At 41.5% G+C, this 9,646-nt stretch overlaps 1 long non-coding RNA gene across 1 annotated transcript; it reads right to left on the bottom strand.

Annotated features, from left to right (window-relative positions):
- Positions 1-3,949: 3,949 nt before the first annotated feature.
- LOC149311361 (uncharacterized) lies at positions 3,950-8,468 on the bottom strand. The gene is made up of 3 exons (XR_016281624.1): positions 8,336-8,468; positions 5,613-5,763; positions 3,950-4,033 (listed from the first exon to the last, which is right to left on the bottom strand). It is a non-coding gene; the product is annotated as an uncharacterized LOC149311361 (long non-coding RNA).
- Between the last annotated feature and the right edge of the window lie 1,178 nt (positions 8,469-9,646).

The following is a 9,646-nucleotide window of genomic DNA, read 5'->3' as shown; positions in this document are numbered from 1 at the left end:
CACAGAAAGAAAACACTGAAAACAGCAACATACAGAATGTTGTCTTAAACTGCAATAATATCTATATCTACTCAGAAATAAATCCCACTGAGTGATTTTTGCTTCCTGGTGAGAGTGCATAATATGGTTGTCTTATTTTGTTTGTTTGCTTGCTTCCTTTTTTCGGCAAACCCAAGAGACTGACTAGCCATTAATTTACTCCCTTTCCTTCCTTCTCTAATCTTGGAGAAATTACAGACACCGAAGAAAGTTTCCATAGAGGCTAGGTGAGGTTCCATGGTCATAGCATACCTCCAATATCAGATCTCTCTATGTATTCCCTGTATCCTTCTTCAGTGACAGTATTGCCACCTGTTAATTCTGCCCTCAAATTCCACACATTTGAGGTTAGTGCAGGCACCAAATACAGTCTGATCTTGAAAGGAGGGTCAGTTGTGGTTAGTACCTGGATGGGAAAATGCTAACAAATACCAGGTGCTTTAGGATATATTTCAGACTAAAGAACTGCCAAACCACCTTTGATTATTTCTTGCCTAAGAAAATCCTATGAAATTAATGCTGTCACCATAAGTTAAGGTGATTTGAAAGGACAGAGAGAGAGAGAGAGAGAGACCCACACTTCTCCACCACAACTAAACGAGTGTGGGGAGAGGCATTTTTGAAGTGCCCCAGTGACTTGACTTCACACAAACGGGATGGAACAACTATTAAGGAAAGTCAAAGAAGAAAATGCAAAGACAGGTTTAATGTTGAACATTAAGAAAACTAAAATAATGACGGTAGAGAATAGGCAGAGTTAGGCTAGGCTAGCAACAGCCAAGCAAGAGCCAGCTGGTGTCAGCTAATAGAATGCTGGCTGAGGAGAGATGAAAATTTCGTTAGAGACAGTTGAAAAGCCAGATAGGGTCTTGTTGAGTCCAGAGAGGGATTTATTTATTTATTTATTTATTTATTTATTTATTTATTTAATCTTTATTAGGTTTTTCAATTGAGTTAGAATACAACAAGCAAACAAGACAAAAAACAAGAAAGACAAACAAAAGAAAAGAAAACAATAAGCAAAACGAAAAGCAGAAAAATATAACATCAGAGAATACAAATACAAAACCATACAGTTACTAAAAAAGTGACTTCCAAATATCTAAATCAGGGGTAGCCAACCTTTTTGCGTTGGGGGCCAGGTTGCTGACCCTCAGACAACTGGGAGGCCGAAGCCAAAAAATAAATAATTAAATAATATAGGACATTTTCAAATGTAGGACACATTTTTAAAAAAATGGAGGACATGTCAAAAAATTTGATGTTTTTTTAAAAAAGTTAATATAAATGCATGTTTGTTAGGCATGATCAAAATGGAGGACATTTGGGCCTCAGAAGCTGGCTGATACCACCATCACCATCACCATCATCATTATCATTGTTAAAGCAGACCTTTTAGCCTTAAAAGCACCGAAAATACGCAGAAATGCACTTTGGAAAGTCACACTGTCTCACCTTCAGAAAGAGTGAGTGCATGTCTCAGAAACTGACTGCTATCATCATCATCATCATCATCATCATCATCATCGTCATTGTTAAAACAAAGCATACCTGTAGAAATGGAATGGAAATCCTCCTCCTCCTTCTGCTACTCTTCTTCTTCATCCTCCTCCTCCTCCTGTTCCTTCCTTCCTCCCTCCTCCTTCTTCCTCCTCCTCTTCCTCCTTCCTCACTCCCTCCTCCTTCCTTCCTTCCTCCCTCCCTCCTCCTCCTGCTCCTCTTCCTCCTCCTCTTCCCCCACCCCCTTTCTTCCCTGCCCGCAGCTGTCTGACAGCCGCGGGAAGGGAGGGAAGGAGGAGAAGGACCCCCACCCCCTTCCTGCCCTGCCCGCAGGGGAACAGGCAGGGCGAAGGAGCCTCGCTTCAGTGGGGCCCCTTGGTCCTGCCTGTCCGCCGGCGGAGGGAGCCAAGCAGGGCCAAGGAGCCTCGCTTCAGTAGGGCTCCTTGGCCCTACCTGTCCGCCGGCGGAGGGAGCCAGGCAGGGCCAAGGAGCCTCGTTGAAGCGAGGCTCCTTGGCCCTACCTCTCTGCCGGCTGAGGGCCGCTTGCGCAAGAGGCCAAAGGCCCCGCGCCCTCACGAGAGGCCTTTGACCTCTCGCGAGAGGGTGCGGGGCCTTTGACCTCTTGCATGAGGGTGCATGGCCTTTGACCTCTCGCGCGAGAGGCCAAAGACCCCACGAGAGAGACCTGGTCCTGCCGCCGATTGCCGCTGGCGCAGGGCCTTTGGCAATCGGCGGCGGGACCAGGCTCGGGCCGGTCCCAACGCCTTGCCGGGCTGGATGTGGCCCGCGGGCCGGGGGTTGCCGACCCCTGATCTAAATTGTGAAATTATATTTGTCCGTGTCCTTGACTTTTTAATTACATATTTTTACTTATCCCAGCAGCAGTTTCATTATATTTTCTACTACATTTGTATCCTTTCTAATAGAACAGAATTATCCAAGATTTCTCATATCTCCGATGAATATCTATGCCTCTCTCTCTCTCTCTCTCTCTCTCTCTCTCTCTCTCTATCTATCTATCTAATTAATGCAATATATATCAGTTTTAACATCAATATATTCCTATCAGACTACTCATGAGACAGTTTACTTTGTATATTATCTAGCACTTCTATCTATTCCTGATTAAATCTTTCCACTGGTTTGTTTCTGATCGACTGGTCAATTTGTTCATTTCTATATAGTACAGTACTCCCCGATACCACTCCGTTATTAGTGGTACTTTGTCATCTTTCCAGGTACTGGCATACATTGTTCTTGCCACCATCAGCATATAAAAGAGTGCCTTCCCATAGTTCTTATCCATCTCTTTATTTGTTATACCTAAAAGATATACTTTGGGCTCCATTTTGAAGTTCATTTGTAAGATATTTTGTATTTCTGTATGTATTTGAGTGCAAAATCTCTTTGCTATTGGGCAGGTCCACCACAAATGGAAGTGTGTTCCCTTATTGCTCCCCATTCAAAATAGCTCTAGCCCACCCACTGTACTTGCAATTTGTTGTGGTTGTTAACTGCCCTCAAAGTGACTGTCGGTCTGTTAATGTGGTTGTTAACTGCCCTCAAATTCACTGTCAGTCCCAGGCACCCTATATACATTAACCCTGCTCACTTCCTGCGGATTTAGGGCTGTGTTTCCCGTGATTGAGTCTATCCACGTGGCATGTGACCTTCCTCTCTTTCTACTGCCTTTATCTTTCCAAACATTATTGTCTTTTCTAATGAGTTATGTCTTCTCATGATGTGGCCAAACTACGACAACCTCAATTTAGTCATCCTGGCTTCTAGGGAAAGTTCAGAACAGATTTCTTCTTATACACATTTCTTTGTCTTTTTAGCCATCCACAATATCCACAGAACATTTCTCCAGCATCACATCTAAAATGAGCAGATTTTCTGTTGATTAGCTTTCTTCACCATCTAGCTCATGCACGCATACAATAGTGATGGGAAATATGATGGCACAAACAATCCTCACTTTAGTGTTCAGTTATGTATCTTTCCACTTAAGGATATTACCTAGTTCTTTTGTAACTCAGAACCCTATAACACCAAATATCAAGCACATTTCCAACCACCAGATTTTTCCATATCCCGGCGCTGCCACCAATTTATGTGACAGCGAAACCCACTCTCACCCAACTCTCTTCTCCTATTGGGACAGCTCAAAGGAGTTTCCCTATTTCCTCACTGCCACCCAAATTAACACAGACCCTTTCCAAATTTTTTTGTTATAAAAGGCCTTAAATCAGTAGTGTGCATATATATTCAAATGGCAGACAAGCTTTTACTAAAAGCTGTGTAAACTTACAGCGCTATATAAATAAAGTTTAATAATAATAATAGATGATGATGATGATGATGATGATGATGATGATGATGATGATATGATGATGATAGGGAGAAGGCGTTAAAGCCCTCTGCAACAATGTGGTCAAGGAGTCTTGATCCCCTGCTCTTACTCTCAAGTAGAAGTGCCAGTCATCTGCACATACTATAAAGCAAAATAAAAACAAAAATAACATGTTGGTGGTTATCCTTCACCAAAGAGGGAATGAGGGAAATGCTCACAGGGGTTCAGGAGGGAGTGATAAACCACATTTTCCTTGGGTAGTGAGCCTCCTTTCTGATGCAGACTGAAGATCAATGGTTCATCTAGATCAGTATTGTCTCATTTGATTGACAAAAGCTCTCCATAGTAAAGGTCATTCCCAGCAGTCCTGCTAAGTGAAATCCTTTAATCAGAAATGCATTGGCAGGGACTCCACTGAAGAGGTTATGTATGCCAAACATGTGTTGTACTTCCTATACAGCCCTGAGCCAAATGTCTCCATGTTGATTAAAGATGATGGGAGAATATTTACCCAACTCTGGTACCTGTGCTTAGAGCCCTTCATCTGAATTAGTTTCATTTAGAGGGAAGCAGGGCTTTTAAGCAGAGAAATATAAAGGAAGCGACAACTTGAGCGAAATCATTATTTCCATTTGTCTTCTCAGGGTTTCATTAGGTAATCCCTGAGGGAATAAATTGAAACTGCTGTATCTAATTAAGGACAGTTTATAGATTAGTTGTTGGACATATTTATCATGCAGGTAATGATGGGGTGGAAACAGATAAATATAGAAGAAAATATATATCACAAAGTCAACACATTTTCCCTGTTTTCCCCAAACTATAGCATCTTGCACAAAGCTAAAGTGATTTCCAAAAATCACGCAGGGAACTGTGACTATGAAATTTCTCATCTTCTACAAAACTGTTTTTGTTGTTTGTCATTTGCCCAACTCTGACTGATGGTAATTCAGAGCACACACTTCTGGGAGGCACAACATTTGAAGGGAAGTTTAATCCAATCTGTTTGAACTGTATTTATAGAGGACCTTCCATCAAAGAGATCACAGAACCCTACAACATTCAAAAGCAATTAATGTAAAATAATCTCTACTGCAAATGAAAAAAAAAAAGAGAGAGAGAGATTGTGCACAATAAGTAGGTATGGATTATAAATAATTCTAGTGGGGAAAGTTTTTCTCAGGTAGAAACCTGTTCTTGAACAAGGCTGACATTTTCTCAAAGTCTGTGGTCAAGGAGATGTTCAGACTGTCCAACTCACTACCAGAGAAAATGGCAGCAACTTTTTTTAAAAAAAGTGTATCTCTCTGCAGATTGTAATTCACATTTCCAGTGTAGAATATCCCTCTGTGAAAGAATAATTATGTTAAAAATAACCCCAAAGAATGTCAAAACCACATCCCCAAAGGCAACAGAAGCACTTTAAAAAACTTATATTGTCAGAGATACAATATTGTAAAAGACTTTGGAAAATGAATTGTGCAGAATGGGGGTGCAGCCAAGAGACGATCCCATTTAAACACACACAGAGGTACACACACACACACAACTGGTTTTGCTTGAACGCTCTTGTGCTAACAACAGAAATAAAAGTAAGTGCTTCACCCAATAGATCTATCCGTGGGGTGGTGGGATGTGCAAAATCCACAACTCGGCAATGTCTAATTTTGTTATTAGTAAAAAGATGATAAAGATTTTGTAGTGTTGTCTCTTCACTTACCAAAGGCTTTTTGCTCCAGCAAAGTCTTCTATGTATGGTACAGGAAGAGAGGGTGATTTTTGCAAATTCCCTCTTTCTCTTGTAGCTCTTCTGTGTCCTCTCCCACACTGTACTCACCGATTCTCTAGAGCATATTGCAGGCTGTAAGGGGCTGCAGAGAGAAAGGTTTAAGGGGGACAAATCACTTCTCCTTGTATAGATGGAAGCTTCTGCTGGATTAAAGGAAAGAATGTGAAGTCAAAGGCTTTCACAGCCGGCATCCATAGGTTTTTGTGGGTTTTTCAGGCTATGATGAGAAGATGCCAGCTACAGCTATTGGTGAAATGTCAGGAATAAACTCTTCTAGAACACGGCCTCATAGCCTGAAAAACCCACAAAAAAACCAAAGACAGAAATGACACCACTGAATATAACTTGATATAAATGAATAGGACTGCACTGTAAATAAGAATTAAAGCTAAATTATAGCATCTTTGGTTAATCTTATCACACGATGTCATGCTTCTCTTGTTGCTGCTTTGCATTTCAAGAATTGGTAGAATGCACCTTTTCATTGATGGAAAAACCTGTCAATGGCTCCCAATATTGCTGCTTTCCCATTATGGCCTCAGGTCCCTCTGCTGCAGTTCCAATGTGCCAGCAGTCAAGTGGCAACTATGGGCATGATTCTCTTCCTCTCCCTCTCACTATTTCCAAGCAGACTGCTTTCCATTTATTTTATTTTATTTTTTATCATATCACACTGCCATAATTGCTCAATTGTGTTAAAAATAAAAATGTATGCTGAATAATACATAGGACAGGATGGCAAGGTTATGGAGGCTGTGGAAGAGAGAAACCCTAATAGCAATTATCCCAGATTAAGTGGGGGTTTTGGTGGGGCCTCCCCAATTTGATCGGGTGCATTTACAATGCATGTGAACAATGGAGATTCAACCCTGATTCATCCTGCATTATTTTCACAGTGTGAATAACTTCTTTATAATTTCCTTGTTTAAGGACCATAACCTTTAAATTCTGTACTGTATATCCAGGAAGGTTGGAATGTTCTGCAATTGTTTTTGGGTTACTGTATTGCCATTTCTAATGTTAGATTTGTGTTCTTACCTAGAGACTATCCTGTTTGTCCAATGTAGGGTGCAGAGGGGCATTGCTGGCACTGTTGTTGTGTGCCTTCAAGTCATTTCTGACTTATAGCAACCCTAAGGCTAACCTATCATGGAACTTTCTTGGCAGAATTTGTTCAAAATGGGTTTTCCCTTACCTTCTTTTGTGGCTGAGAGAGTATGACTTGTCCCAAGTCACCTGATGGGTTTCCATGGCCAAATGGGGATCCTGATCCTGCTCTCCCAGTGTCCTTGCCCAACATGTGAATCATTATACCACACTGGCTCTCATTGTTGGCACAGGATGGAACATATCACATGGGAAGAAGACCAAGTAAATGTACTTCTGATGTTGTGAGTGAAGTTATTGGCCCTTGTAATATTGCTCCTAGAGTAGCTGTAGAAACAGAGTTAGCATCTGGGTTTGTGGCAGAGTCTTCTCCCTGTACTGTTATGTGTCTTTGTCTAAGTAGGTAAGGTTTATCATAATCTGTATTGCATCAAAAGAAATAGACTTCTATCCATAAAAGCTCATGCAAAAATAAAAAACAGTTCATCTTAAATGTGCTGCTGTATTCCTCCTCCCCCCTGCATTAAATCAACTATTCAAAACTGTATATAACTGAACTCAGCCAATAAACAAAACACACACAACTTTGATTAATTCCTGCTATTATGTTCTTTTTTAAAATGAGTGTTCCATCCTTAGGACCACTTCAGATACTGGTATTTTCCCCTACTTTCTGCTAAGGGTAGATGTCATGCCTGAGGTGCAATGGAGATGGGTTTTTCCCCTCCCAGGATTACCTCATAGAAGAGCCCTGAAGTTCACCCAACCCATCTGGGTCACTCCTTGAAGAAGGCTCCCCTTTGCTCCACAAGCCTCCTTTTTCAGAAGAATGCCATTGTGCTGGGCCAGCACTTTGAGAGTTCAAGGCACTTCTTTCTCTGCAAGAAAGGCTTTTTAAAACTGAAATGGGTTTGGAGTTGAGAGGTATCAGGAAAAGTCTCTGACAGCTTGATTTGATGATAGCAGAGATAGCTTGTGCTACATTCCCATTTTGTTTGAGACGAGGAATTACCCCAGCCTTTTCAGATATGATTAAATAAGTGGAGCCATTCCTCTTTTAGGTGAGGTAGCAGAGACTTCAATCAAGTATTGGGAGAGAGGACAATACTGGAAATGGACACCCCCCCCCAAAAAAAAAAATTATCTACACCTTAATGCACTTCCTTGTGCTGGTGTGCCCTCAGAAGTCCTTCACAGCAAATGCGAATGTCTGTTTTGTTATCTCTTTACAAAGCTTTTCTTACTATTAACTCCACATTATCTTTCCTGCTTATTTCCTGCTCATTTCATCACTCAGTCCTTGTATGTAAATGCATGGCCAAAATTGTGAGGATCCAGTAAATGCTCTTACATTTAGATAGGTTCTGAAGAAAAACTGATGCACTACACACCTTGCCAGAGTTGCATTACATTGATGGTACTGCTTGCACTGACTTGAGCAACGAAGCTTACATTATATATTCCCCCCAATACTTCTAGTGCCATCAACTTGGCTTAATAAATGTCTTGGCAGTGGGAACTGAACTGCAGCAAAAATTATTACCTACGATGATTTATGAATTATTGTAGTTCAGGCAGGGTGGAGAACCTCTGGCCAGATGTTGTTGGACTTTAGTTTCCTCTGTGCAATAGTGGACAATGGGGAAAGTAATAGTTGTGGTGCAGAGAACCCCCGGCTGACCAATCAGAAGGCAGCTGAGGTCCAGCCAATAGAATGTGGGCTGGGACTTTTGAACATTCCGTGTGTCCGTTAGTTTTGGCAGTTGGAATGTTGACAGTTGGGGTTTGACAGTTGAGGGAACAGTTGAGTCCAAGAGAGGACTGGGTTCCATGAGTTCCTGAGGGAAGAGTCAGTTAGGGCTTGAATCCTGAGAGTGAGGGTTCCAGGGATAGAGAAGGGCAGTCAGGGGTAGAGTCTCAGTGGTAAAGGGCTCCCTACCGTTATACTTTCCAGGACTCTAGGAAAGGGAGTGGCTGGAGTGTGATATCCTGGGGGATAGAGTTAGCTTTGGTGACTGTTAGGTCTAATTTTAAGAGAGGAACTTAATAGAAAGATTGAGTGACTCTTAGTTATAAGTAACTGGTGATTTAGATAAAGATTTATAAACTCAGGGGTAACTATAACAAAATAGAAAGTAACAATTACTTAAGATATTATATTAAAACCAACACTGTTAAATCTTCTTGTAAATAAAGTTTATTTGTTTGATTCAAGAAGGACACGTCTGGACTTAATACCACACTACTCACAATACAAAACATGGGTGGCAGTGGTGGGATAAAAACTCCCAGTTGCCTGGCATCATAGAAAAGGATTGTGGTTTGGGTGTGCATCACATAATTTGGTGGCAGCGTTAGGGTGAAGGTTGACTGGACGGGGCCTTCACATAATTGGGTGGCACAATAGAAAGGTTGTTCATTACAATAGTTCATTGACATTTGGAGGACCTCAGTTTCCCCACACCTGGTTTAGGTGGATTTCATTTTTCTCCCTTCCTATCGGCACAGTTAAAGCCAGTAGTGGTGCTACTACTAGTACTGACATTGTTAAAGGCAAAAGATGTTCAACCATTTTGTAGTTCACATCTATTCAATGTAGTAAAGGTCAATGTAGTGGGTGTGAGACTGACAGGAGGTGAATTTGACAAACTCTTCCCTGTTATGTTCATCCTCTGAGCTTAAGACAAACCCTACTATGGTCAAAAGGCCAAAGACTAGAGTTAGCAAGCTTGTCCTTTATCCTCCAGCCCTTTTCCATGTGGGCCAAGTGGAGAGATTTTTGAAGAACTCTGGTGTCAAAATTCAGAGGGCTCTTTCAATGCAAGGACCAGAAAGGGGAGGGAGACCTTCCCTAGAGC

Source organism: Sceloporus occidentalis, unplaced genomic scaffold, assembly GCF_023333645.1.
Source record: "Sceloporus occidentalis isolate IW3139 unplaced genomic scaffold, rSceOcc1.0.p SCAF_6, whole genome shotgun sequence".
Classification (NCBI taxonomy): Eukaryota; Metazoa; Chordata; class Lepidosauria; order Squamata; family Phrynosomatidae; genus Sceloporus; species Sceloporus occidentalis.
This window is presented reverse-complemented; position numbering and strand designations above follow the sequence as displayed.